The sequence below is a fragment of the Phalacrocorax aristotelis genome, unplaced genomic scaffold (genome assembly GCF_949628215.1).
Source record: "Phalacrocorax aristotelis unplaced genomic scaffold, bGulAri2.1 scaffold_113, whole genome shotgun sequence".
NCBI classification, from domain to species: Eukaryota; Metazoa; Chordata; class Aves; order Suliformes; family Phalacrocoracidae; genus Phalacrocorax; species Phalacrocorax aristotelis.
In genome coordinates, this window is record NW_027441194.1 from 101034 (window position 1) to 109499 (window position 8466).

The 8466-nt window shown below is 51.5% G+C and overlaps 1 long non-coding RNA gene across 2 annotated transcripts; it reads right to left on the bottom strand.

The window, feature by feature from the left end:
- Positions 1 to 921: 921 nt before the first annotated feature.
- On the bottom strand, positions 922 to 4205 carry LOC142051030 (uncharacterized). Of its 2 annotated transcripts, none has more exons than XR_012658261.1 (3): positions 4088 to 4205; positions 1979 to 3709; positions 922 to 1778 (listed from the first exon to the last, which is right to left on the bottom strand). It is a non-coding gene; the product is annotated as an uncharacterized LOC142051030 (long non-coding RNA). The 2 variants fall into 2 exon arrangements; XR_012658262.1 differs by having other exon boundaries at positions 1332 to 1778; positions 1985 to 3709; positions 4088 to 4180.
- Positions 4206 to 8466: the final 4261 nt, after the last annotated feature.

Genomic DNA, 8466 nt, shown 5'->3' on the forward strand with positions numbered 1-8466 from the left:
TTTTCCAAACGGTTCACTTCCGGGTTTTTTTCACCCTTTCCACAACATTGAAATTGGCGATTTTTTGCTTTTGTGCATGAGAATGGTTAGCAGGGTTCCGCCCCCCCACCCCCGCTTTTTTTACCCCCCTCCTTTCCAACTGCACAAACCCAGCAGGAGTGGGCTTTCCCAAGAGCCCCGAATTGTTTTCTTTCCCCCAAACCTGTTTGGGGTTTTTCACCCCCCATTGCAGACCCAGACTCAGGGGCTTTGGAGTGTGTGTCTGCCCTGGCAGCAGCTCCCAGGCTGCCTACGCAGCCCCAGAGGGGAAAGTCCCCATTTGGGGGAATCGGCCCCAAATCGGGATGGGAGAAGGAGAACGGGGAAGGGGCAGCATTTGAAAGCGCTTTTGTGCCTTCAGTTGATTGGGGGGTGGGCTGTGTGTCTAATTTTTAAATCTTCTCTATAAACATCTCTATCAACGTGGTTTCTTTGCATTTTAAAACCTTACATAGCATAGACATTTGCACTATGTGTCTACTTACACATCCTTACGGAGTACATCTATATTTTATATATACTATCTGTTTTACATTTACATACAACATCTGTTTAGACTTAGCTATTATATTTACACTTACACCTATTTAGGCTATTTACACTTACACAGAATATCTCTTTACACATACCTGTTTAGACTTCCATATTAACACGTACATAAAACAGCTATTTAGGCTAGCTATCTGCTTACTTACCCTTTGACACTTCAATCTTTTTCGACTTCTCTATTTAGACATCTACTTACAGTTATACCTCGGCTTATTTCACTCTATATAACCTCTATTTAGATTACACATCTACTTAGACTATGTAACACACACTAAGCGTAGATGCTCGCTCTAGTCAGACTTTCTTCTGCTTTGAATTCCTTCATCTATCCTTTTCACTTTAAACTCCTTTATTTTTTGATCTAGATATATAGACGGTCGAGTTACTTTTGTGTTTTAAAACCCTGCATCTCGATGCAGAATTTTTGTATCCCGAAATCCGTTATATAATATAGGAGAGATAAGTTCTTATCTCAAAATCCCTTTATGCATCTATAAATTAATATTACACATGTCAATATATATAAGAGGTTTTTGTAATAGCCCCCCTGAATTTTCAGGCATTTTGGGGCTGTAACCCCCCTTTTTGGGGGGGAACCCCTACATGACGCCCCCACTCACCTGTTCCTCTGACGCATTATCAGCTCCCCCAGTGACACCGGGGCACCCCACATGACATCATCACACCCCCCCCAGGACTCCCCCAATTTTATTCACCCCCAAGAAGGGCACTAAACAAGGGAACCTGCTCCAACCTGCAGCTCATTACTTTAATAGTGCCATTTACAAAGGTACACGCACACCCCTCCCACACCCCCCAGAAAAGGGGGAGCTCTGCTAAAATCTAAAAGGTGGGGCAGCCCCCCAAACAGCTGCAGCCCCCCCAGCCCCTGTCCGCAGGCTGGCGGCTGCCCCACGGCAGAGCAGGAGCGTGCCAGAGGACGGTGTCACGTCTCTCTCGGGCTCCGCTCGGACATGTTCCCGCACTGGGACGGGCTCCCCGGGGTGACAAACAGCCCCGGTCCCTGGGGGCCCCGACTCTCCCCACCGGGCAGCCCTCGCGGCCGCACCTGCGGGGCACCCGCTGGAGACAGAGCCAGGAGCCTCCAGGCCGAGGGATGGCCCCTTACCTTCACCACGCTTAACGACCGGCAGGCATCTCTTGAGCATCACGAGACACTTAGACGACATCTGAAAAACAGAAATCCCAAACTATATTTCAGCACGTTAATAAAATAGCACAGAAGAAAATGGAGGAGCTCAGTCAGCATAAGGGGTAGGAAGGAAATTGAGCCGCAGCAAGATTCCAGGCAAACGGGTCACGTCAAAACACAACACATCCTTTAAAAGCTAGAGTGATTGGAACGCTTGAAAACGGTATTAAGACTAACCGATACCATTTTGAACAGATCCTTCGCGTAACACTGAACGCTCTGGCTGGTGCTGGAAAACGTCTCATCCCTTCCTTACGGCACCGCTGCGGGGAGATAACCCCGTGAGGCTGCGGGGCAAAGTTGTACCGGAACCGGAACCTCCGCTTACAGACCCACCGCAGCAGCTACAGCCCTCGCCCTGCCGCCGCACGTCTTGCTGCCTGGCTCCACGAAGCCTGAAGTGAAGCGTGTCAAACTTGAAAGAGTAACGTAAAAAATTAAGAATAAATCTCAGTAATTCACTTTGTGCTGAGAAGGCGGGCGCGTGTTTACGCACATCCAATATGAGCGTCTAGGCTCTAAAAGCTTTCCATTTTCCTTCTGCGTTCATTCAACTCGCACAGCCGTTCACGCCCGCCATAAGATTATCTATCTCCAAAATACACAGCAGCAACGTGACTGGGGGGTTTTGGCGTGTTACGGAGTCGGGAGGGACGTCCGCCCGGCTGCCCCGCCCAAGAGATGCTGCTGAACTGCCAGGGAAACGCGCGTCGAAAGCGAGACTGAAATAAAGTACTTAAGAGCGCTCCCTCAAAATACCGGCAGGAAACACCCCCCCACAACATTCAGTCGCCCCTCATTAAATATTTACAACAAATACCTACCTGCTTAAGTACACCTAACAAATCGTACCCTACATCTGCTTGGCAGTTACAGCTGAAAGAGCGCAAGTCACGTCGTAAATCAGACGATGTTAGCTTTTTTTTAAACTTTCATTTATGACAGAAGAATCGGTGAGTGAAGAGATCCCCGATACAGTTTTACTTTTTTGGGGGGGGGGGGAAAATAATACCACAACAAAAAACCACACAAATCAAATCCCCAGTGTTGCAATACACGGGGCTACCAAGAAGGACCGGCAGACCTGCTAATGCGTTCGGCTGTACCGAAGCATGCAGGCGAACCGCATTTTATGGTATCTCGACTGTTACAACTGAGAACCCAAGCACTACCAATGCCATCAACCTTTGGAGTATGTGCTGTGCTTGGATCTCCGCAAGGACCATGGATTTTTTTGTCTTTAAAAAAAAGCAATACTTTGCAAGTCTTGTGCTGATGAGTTCTGCTGACAAAGACACTGTCTCTAAGATGCACTCTGATGGCAAGTTCATAGAATGCAACCTCACTGAATAAGAAATATCTCAATTCTTCAAAATCTCTTCCTAACAAAAGTCACACTGTGGGGCTTTCAGATGGGTCAGATTATGCATCCTTTCACAACAAGAAACACACCAGCTAACCAGGATATTCTTGCAGTGGCCAGGTGCCTCTTCATCATGTAAAAAAGGAAAAAACCCAGAGCCAGCAATAAGTATCACACAGGTCAACACAGATCTCTTCCAGAGCACCCCCCTCATCAAAACGAACATGCCCATCGGCTCACCTGCTCTGCACAGATTCCAGCATCACACCCCGCTTCCGTCATCGCTTGTGGCACCAAACGTATCAACACACAGTAAACTACCGTTACGCTCGTGAGAAATCACCGCCCCGTGACTTCCTCATTACTACCCAGCTCACTTCTAATGCTCATACGCCGTTCCAAAGACGGCCCACGTGTTACCTACAAAACTGAAGAGCTCGACGACGGACCACAGCATTCTCTGGTCTTAGATGCTGGCCGCTGCCCCACCTTCTCAGACCTCTCATAGGCGTGCGGCAGCAGCACTCCGAGCCTGCCAGCGGCACCTGCAAAAAGCCAAGCGAAAAGGCACCTCCTGAGATGCTGCCCGATGCCACAGCCTGCCCGCACCGATCCCCGTCTCGCACCCCTTTCCCTCGACAGCCTCCCACCCGGCCTACGTCACTTGCAGCTGAACACGGCACCTCGCCCGCCGTCCGTAACACCCAAACGACACGCGTTGCTTATAACTTCACCAGCAACACAACACCTCAGAAAAGAGCTGCTACTTCAGCCCACCAATCACCACTCGCCTTGCTCGACTTGCCTCCTTTGCTCATTGCTACGCTACTTCAAAACCAAAACAAAAGACAAACGCAAGGAGCAACGGAGTCATAGAGGCATCGGTCACATCTTCCCTCTATATACACCACGCACCGACTCACCCGCTTACATCGGTCCCCTCAGTTCCCCTCCGTCGCCCTGCACGACTCGTCCCTCGGCATCTCCAAAACCAATACGAAACAAGTCGCCTGGTTGCACAGCAGTACCTTAACTGTTCCTGAACACCGACTATAACCTGCCATTAAAAACAAACATATGACATCAAACATGAAGCCCTACGCACGTACAAGCTTGAACACCCTGCAGAGGTAATCTGCTCAGCTGAACTCTAGCTGCCTCTCCCAGATAGCCACGGTCACGGCCTCCGAGCCCACAAAACGTCACGGTGATTACGGTCCTTGCCTGCTGAGGAGGGCCACTCCATCCGAGATGACGGTACCACCTTTCCCCCAACAGCCTTAGCACAGCAACAGATGAACCCTAAGCTCTCATCGCTGTGCCACCTACCCGACTCTACACGGCCAGCAAGGCGGCTCCGAGCCAAACTCACAAAACGCACACACCAACGCTATGAGAAACACTACAAACCGCGCGCCTCCAAGACGAGAGAACGCTCTCGGCAAACACAGAGACAACTGGACGGAAGAGCTCGTCCAGCAACAAGACCTGCAGAACCCTGACAGGGATGCAAGGAGGCCCTAACGAGATCCAAAATGATTAGAAGAGCGTCAGGGCCCGTGACAAGAAGTTCCTCTCAAAACTGAGAGGGAGGAGGCACAAGAAGCCCAGCTACAAGACCTAAGAACGTAAGGATGCAGGGAAGAAATCACGCTCCCTGAAAACAGACAGCGACAGAGCAGAGCTGTTCACGCATCTGGGAACGACGCCGCAGACGACAACTGCCCAGAAACTCCTCAAACATCAGAGCGATCCACGCTTTAAACTGTAACGCAAAAAGAAGCACCCGATGGGCGCCGGCCCCACAATTAGGACCTTGCCAGCCCCTAGGGATAGCGCTGTGCTCCTGAGAGCAAAGAGAACAAAGTCACCAGCCCCATGCGCCCCCTCACTGCGACCCAGCTCGCCTGAAATGCTCCTCAAATAGCCTTCGGTCGCATCTTCCCTTTAATCCCGCACACGGACCCGCTGCCTTAGTGTGCTCTACTCAGCTCTGCTCCATCACCCTGCACAGCTCCATCTTCATCCTCTGCAAGAACAGCATGATAGAACAAGTCACCTGGACGCACAGCAACAGCTTAACCATTCCACAGGTCTTGCTTCCACGTAGGAATACCATCTAGAGCCCAACTACTGCATGCCATTAAAGGAAATACCTTCAATCAAATGTTAAGCCCCACGCACGTACAAGCTTGAACAGCTGAGAGGTGCCCTCTGCTCAGCTAGCACTCTAGCTGCCTCTCCCAGGCAGCTACGGTCATCCCCTCGGCACCCACAAAACACCCCGGAAATTACCATCCTCGCCCGCTGCCAACGGCCACTCGCTCCGACGAGGGTTGTACGGGCGTTGCCAAAACAGTCTATGCATATTAACATTAACCATATACTCTTATTGCTATTCTTTCCTCCGCTCTACCATTGCTACACCCCCAGGCGGAGCAGCTCTGACACAGGCATCGACATGCACGGACCGACACCGCTCACAAATACTACAAGCGACGCGATCGAGGCACCTAAGAAAACTCTCACCGAGACGACGGACTTCCGGCCCAGAGATGCCACCGGGCGAGAAGATCTATACGGCAGCGAGGAAGAAGCTATAGCATCCGCAGAGAAGTCACCTACCATCATCACCTGCAATAAAACCATATACCCACAACTAGGACGACGTACGAGCGACAAGCCACTCTTAAAGACCTCAGAACGTTCAGGTGCAGGGAACAGGTCCCAGAAAAGGGCTCTGCGTATTCAGACTGCTCCTCAGCAGCAGTATCGAGGCCGCCTTAATCACCGCTGCAAAAAGATGACCTTCTATAAAGGTCTAATATTTCAGACACAAGACAAATCTATGCAGTAGACTTAAAATGCGAGAAAGGAAGCTCTTGGTTACCATTATGCCGATGAGCCAGGGCTTGCAAAACCCTCAATATTGCTACCTAGGTGCCTGCTCAGCACGGAGAACAACAGACACATCGAGACCCGAGTACAGTAAGGAACAAAGACAGACTACAAAATCCACACAACAGCACAAGCACAGGCAGGAACTCCCCCTGCCTGGCAGATGCTTCTGTTTTGCAGAAAGGACACCACAACCTCTCTCGGCCCAAACGTGTCCGGTCTCTGAACGGTACCCTCCGCTGATTTTACAACCCCTGCCTGCCCCACCTGCGCTTCCCCCAACCGACCGGCCACCCGCACAAAGACCGCATCGGCCCCTCAGCTTCCCTTCCAAATCTGGGGGCTCAAAAGCCATCCTTTAAAAAGGCCACACAGGCTACGTAGGATGGGGCTGCGGTCACACGGATACTCTTCATCTCCAAACGTGCGGTGCCATCACTCAGCATCGCACCACTCAACGCCGGCCACTTCCGCAACAACAGCCTCCTCGGAAGCGCCGTGAACTTCCGCTCCCCCACGCTCTAATGAGGCTGGATGTCGTGGCCGCCGCCACCTACGGTGCCTAGAGAACCAGAGAGACAAGGCGACCCCTGCGCCTGGAAGCGGCCGCCCGCTCACAAACAATTCCACACCTCAAAAATAACAGCTGCTACGGCTCCCTGTTCATCGCTCACCTTGCCCAACGAGCTCGGGGCAGACATCCCGCTTTGCATATAGTTTTGTGAGTCCCTTCATTAACTAGTCACATAGGTGCTCACACTGCACGACCCCTCCGTTGTCACGTGCTGACCTACCTTCTCACGATGCTCTGTTCGCCCCCTCCCTTCCGTGTCCGGCTCCCTACCGCGCATCTGCACCAACAGCCACATTCCAGACTCATCCTTTCCCCTACCGTGCCAACACGGCTCCGCTCACCTCCCAATCCGTGCCTCCCGGGTCAGTGGCCACGTCAGGTGCCTGCTCGCATTCTCGGTCCGTCCCCGATGGCTGGGGAACCGTCACCTTCAATGCCAGGCCCACTTCTGGGGAAATACGGAGAGGCACACAGATGTTGGACACTGCTTTCCAAAATCAAGAGCTCACCACGCAAAACAAACTAACAAATCCTTTTGACCGACTTGTTCGGCAACACAGAGACCCCAAAGGCAGAAATCCCAGACGAGTGACCTCACAGCCCGCCCCGTCACAGCACACGACGCCATCTGCTCGCCTTTGCCGTCACGCCTCGCTCGACTGTCCTGCTTAACCCTCGACCTGTTACTTAAACTGCAAGAAAAAGTCAAACCACGCAACACACAAAAATCACAGTTCGTGTCAGATGACTCAAGCACAGGCGGACACCGATAGGGCAAATGCCAAAAGCAATACGGGAAGCAAACAGGCGTGGCTGGTGTAGCGACACACTCTCCTTTTGTAGGTAACTCACTCCTGAGCGACTCCATGAACAGCCGCGTGGAGAACCTCTCGGCAGACAGCACGCTCGAGTGGCCGTGCTGACACATACGGGGAAGGAGACTGGGCTACCGGAGGCTGCTTGCACACAGAACACGACCATTAGCTAACACTTAAACACCCCTTTCCCAACCATTCCCCGGTACCAAGACTTCAAAAACCCCTCCTCTCCTCCTGAACTGTCAGGGAAGGAACCTCACTCCTTCCCGACAGCTCCTGCCCTGTATTTGCACCCCTAAAGCCCCTATGTCAGCCGCTCCTCGGGAGCCGCCCTTCCCACCTCTGCCCCGCGTTCTGCGAGCACCTCCCACCTTCCGGCTTCCCGCAGACTCCGTGCTCTCTACAGGCCCACAAAATAACAGAAGCCCTGATGCTTATAATCTACAAGGGACCTGCCGCAAGCTGCAAAGGTTCTCGGGACAACGTGGTACTCTGCGGGCGATCGGGAAAGGCGACGAGCAGTCCCGTACACCGACACACACTATGCGTTACGTCCCTGCTGCTTTCTGAAGGAAGGCTAGAGCTCCATATACAGATGTGTACAACACACTCACCCTAACCCCTACCGCAGCATCTCACCATCAGTCCTATTGAGAGATAACGTCAACAACTTGCACAACACAGGCAAAACTGGTGGAAAAAATATAAGGTTCTACCTTCAGTCAAGTCAAAATTCCTGGAAAACAAGACAAAACAAACAAAAAACCTACCACACACAAAAAAACCCAACAAACCATAAACAAAAAAACCCAGACAAAACCATAACACCCCCACAAAACCAAATAATCCAAAACACACTATTAGACCATCTTGCTACCCCTGAACACCCAACAAAAACTTACTGACCCAAGGGAAAACAAAAGCTCGTACAAGTGTACTTCCTAATATATATCTGCTGCTCAACTTTGACTGCTCCTTAATCTCTTACCTCAACCAGAAACCTCCCCATCTC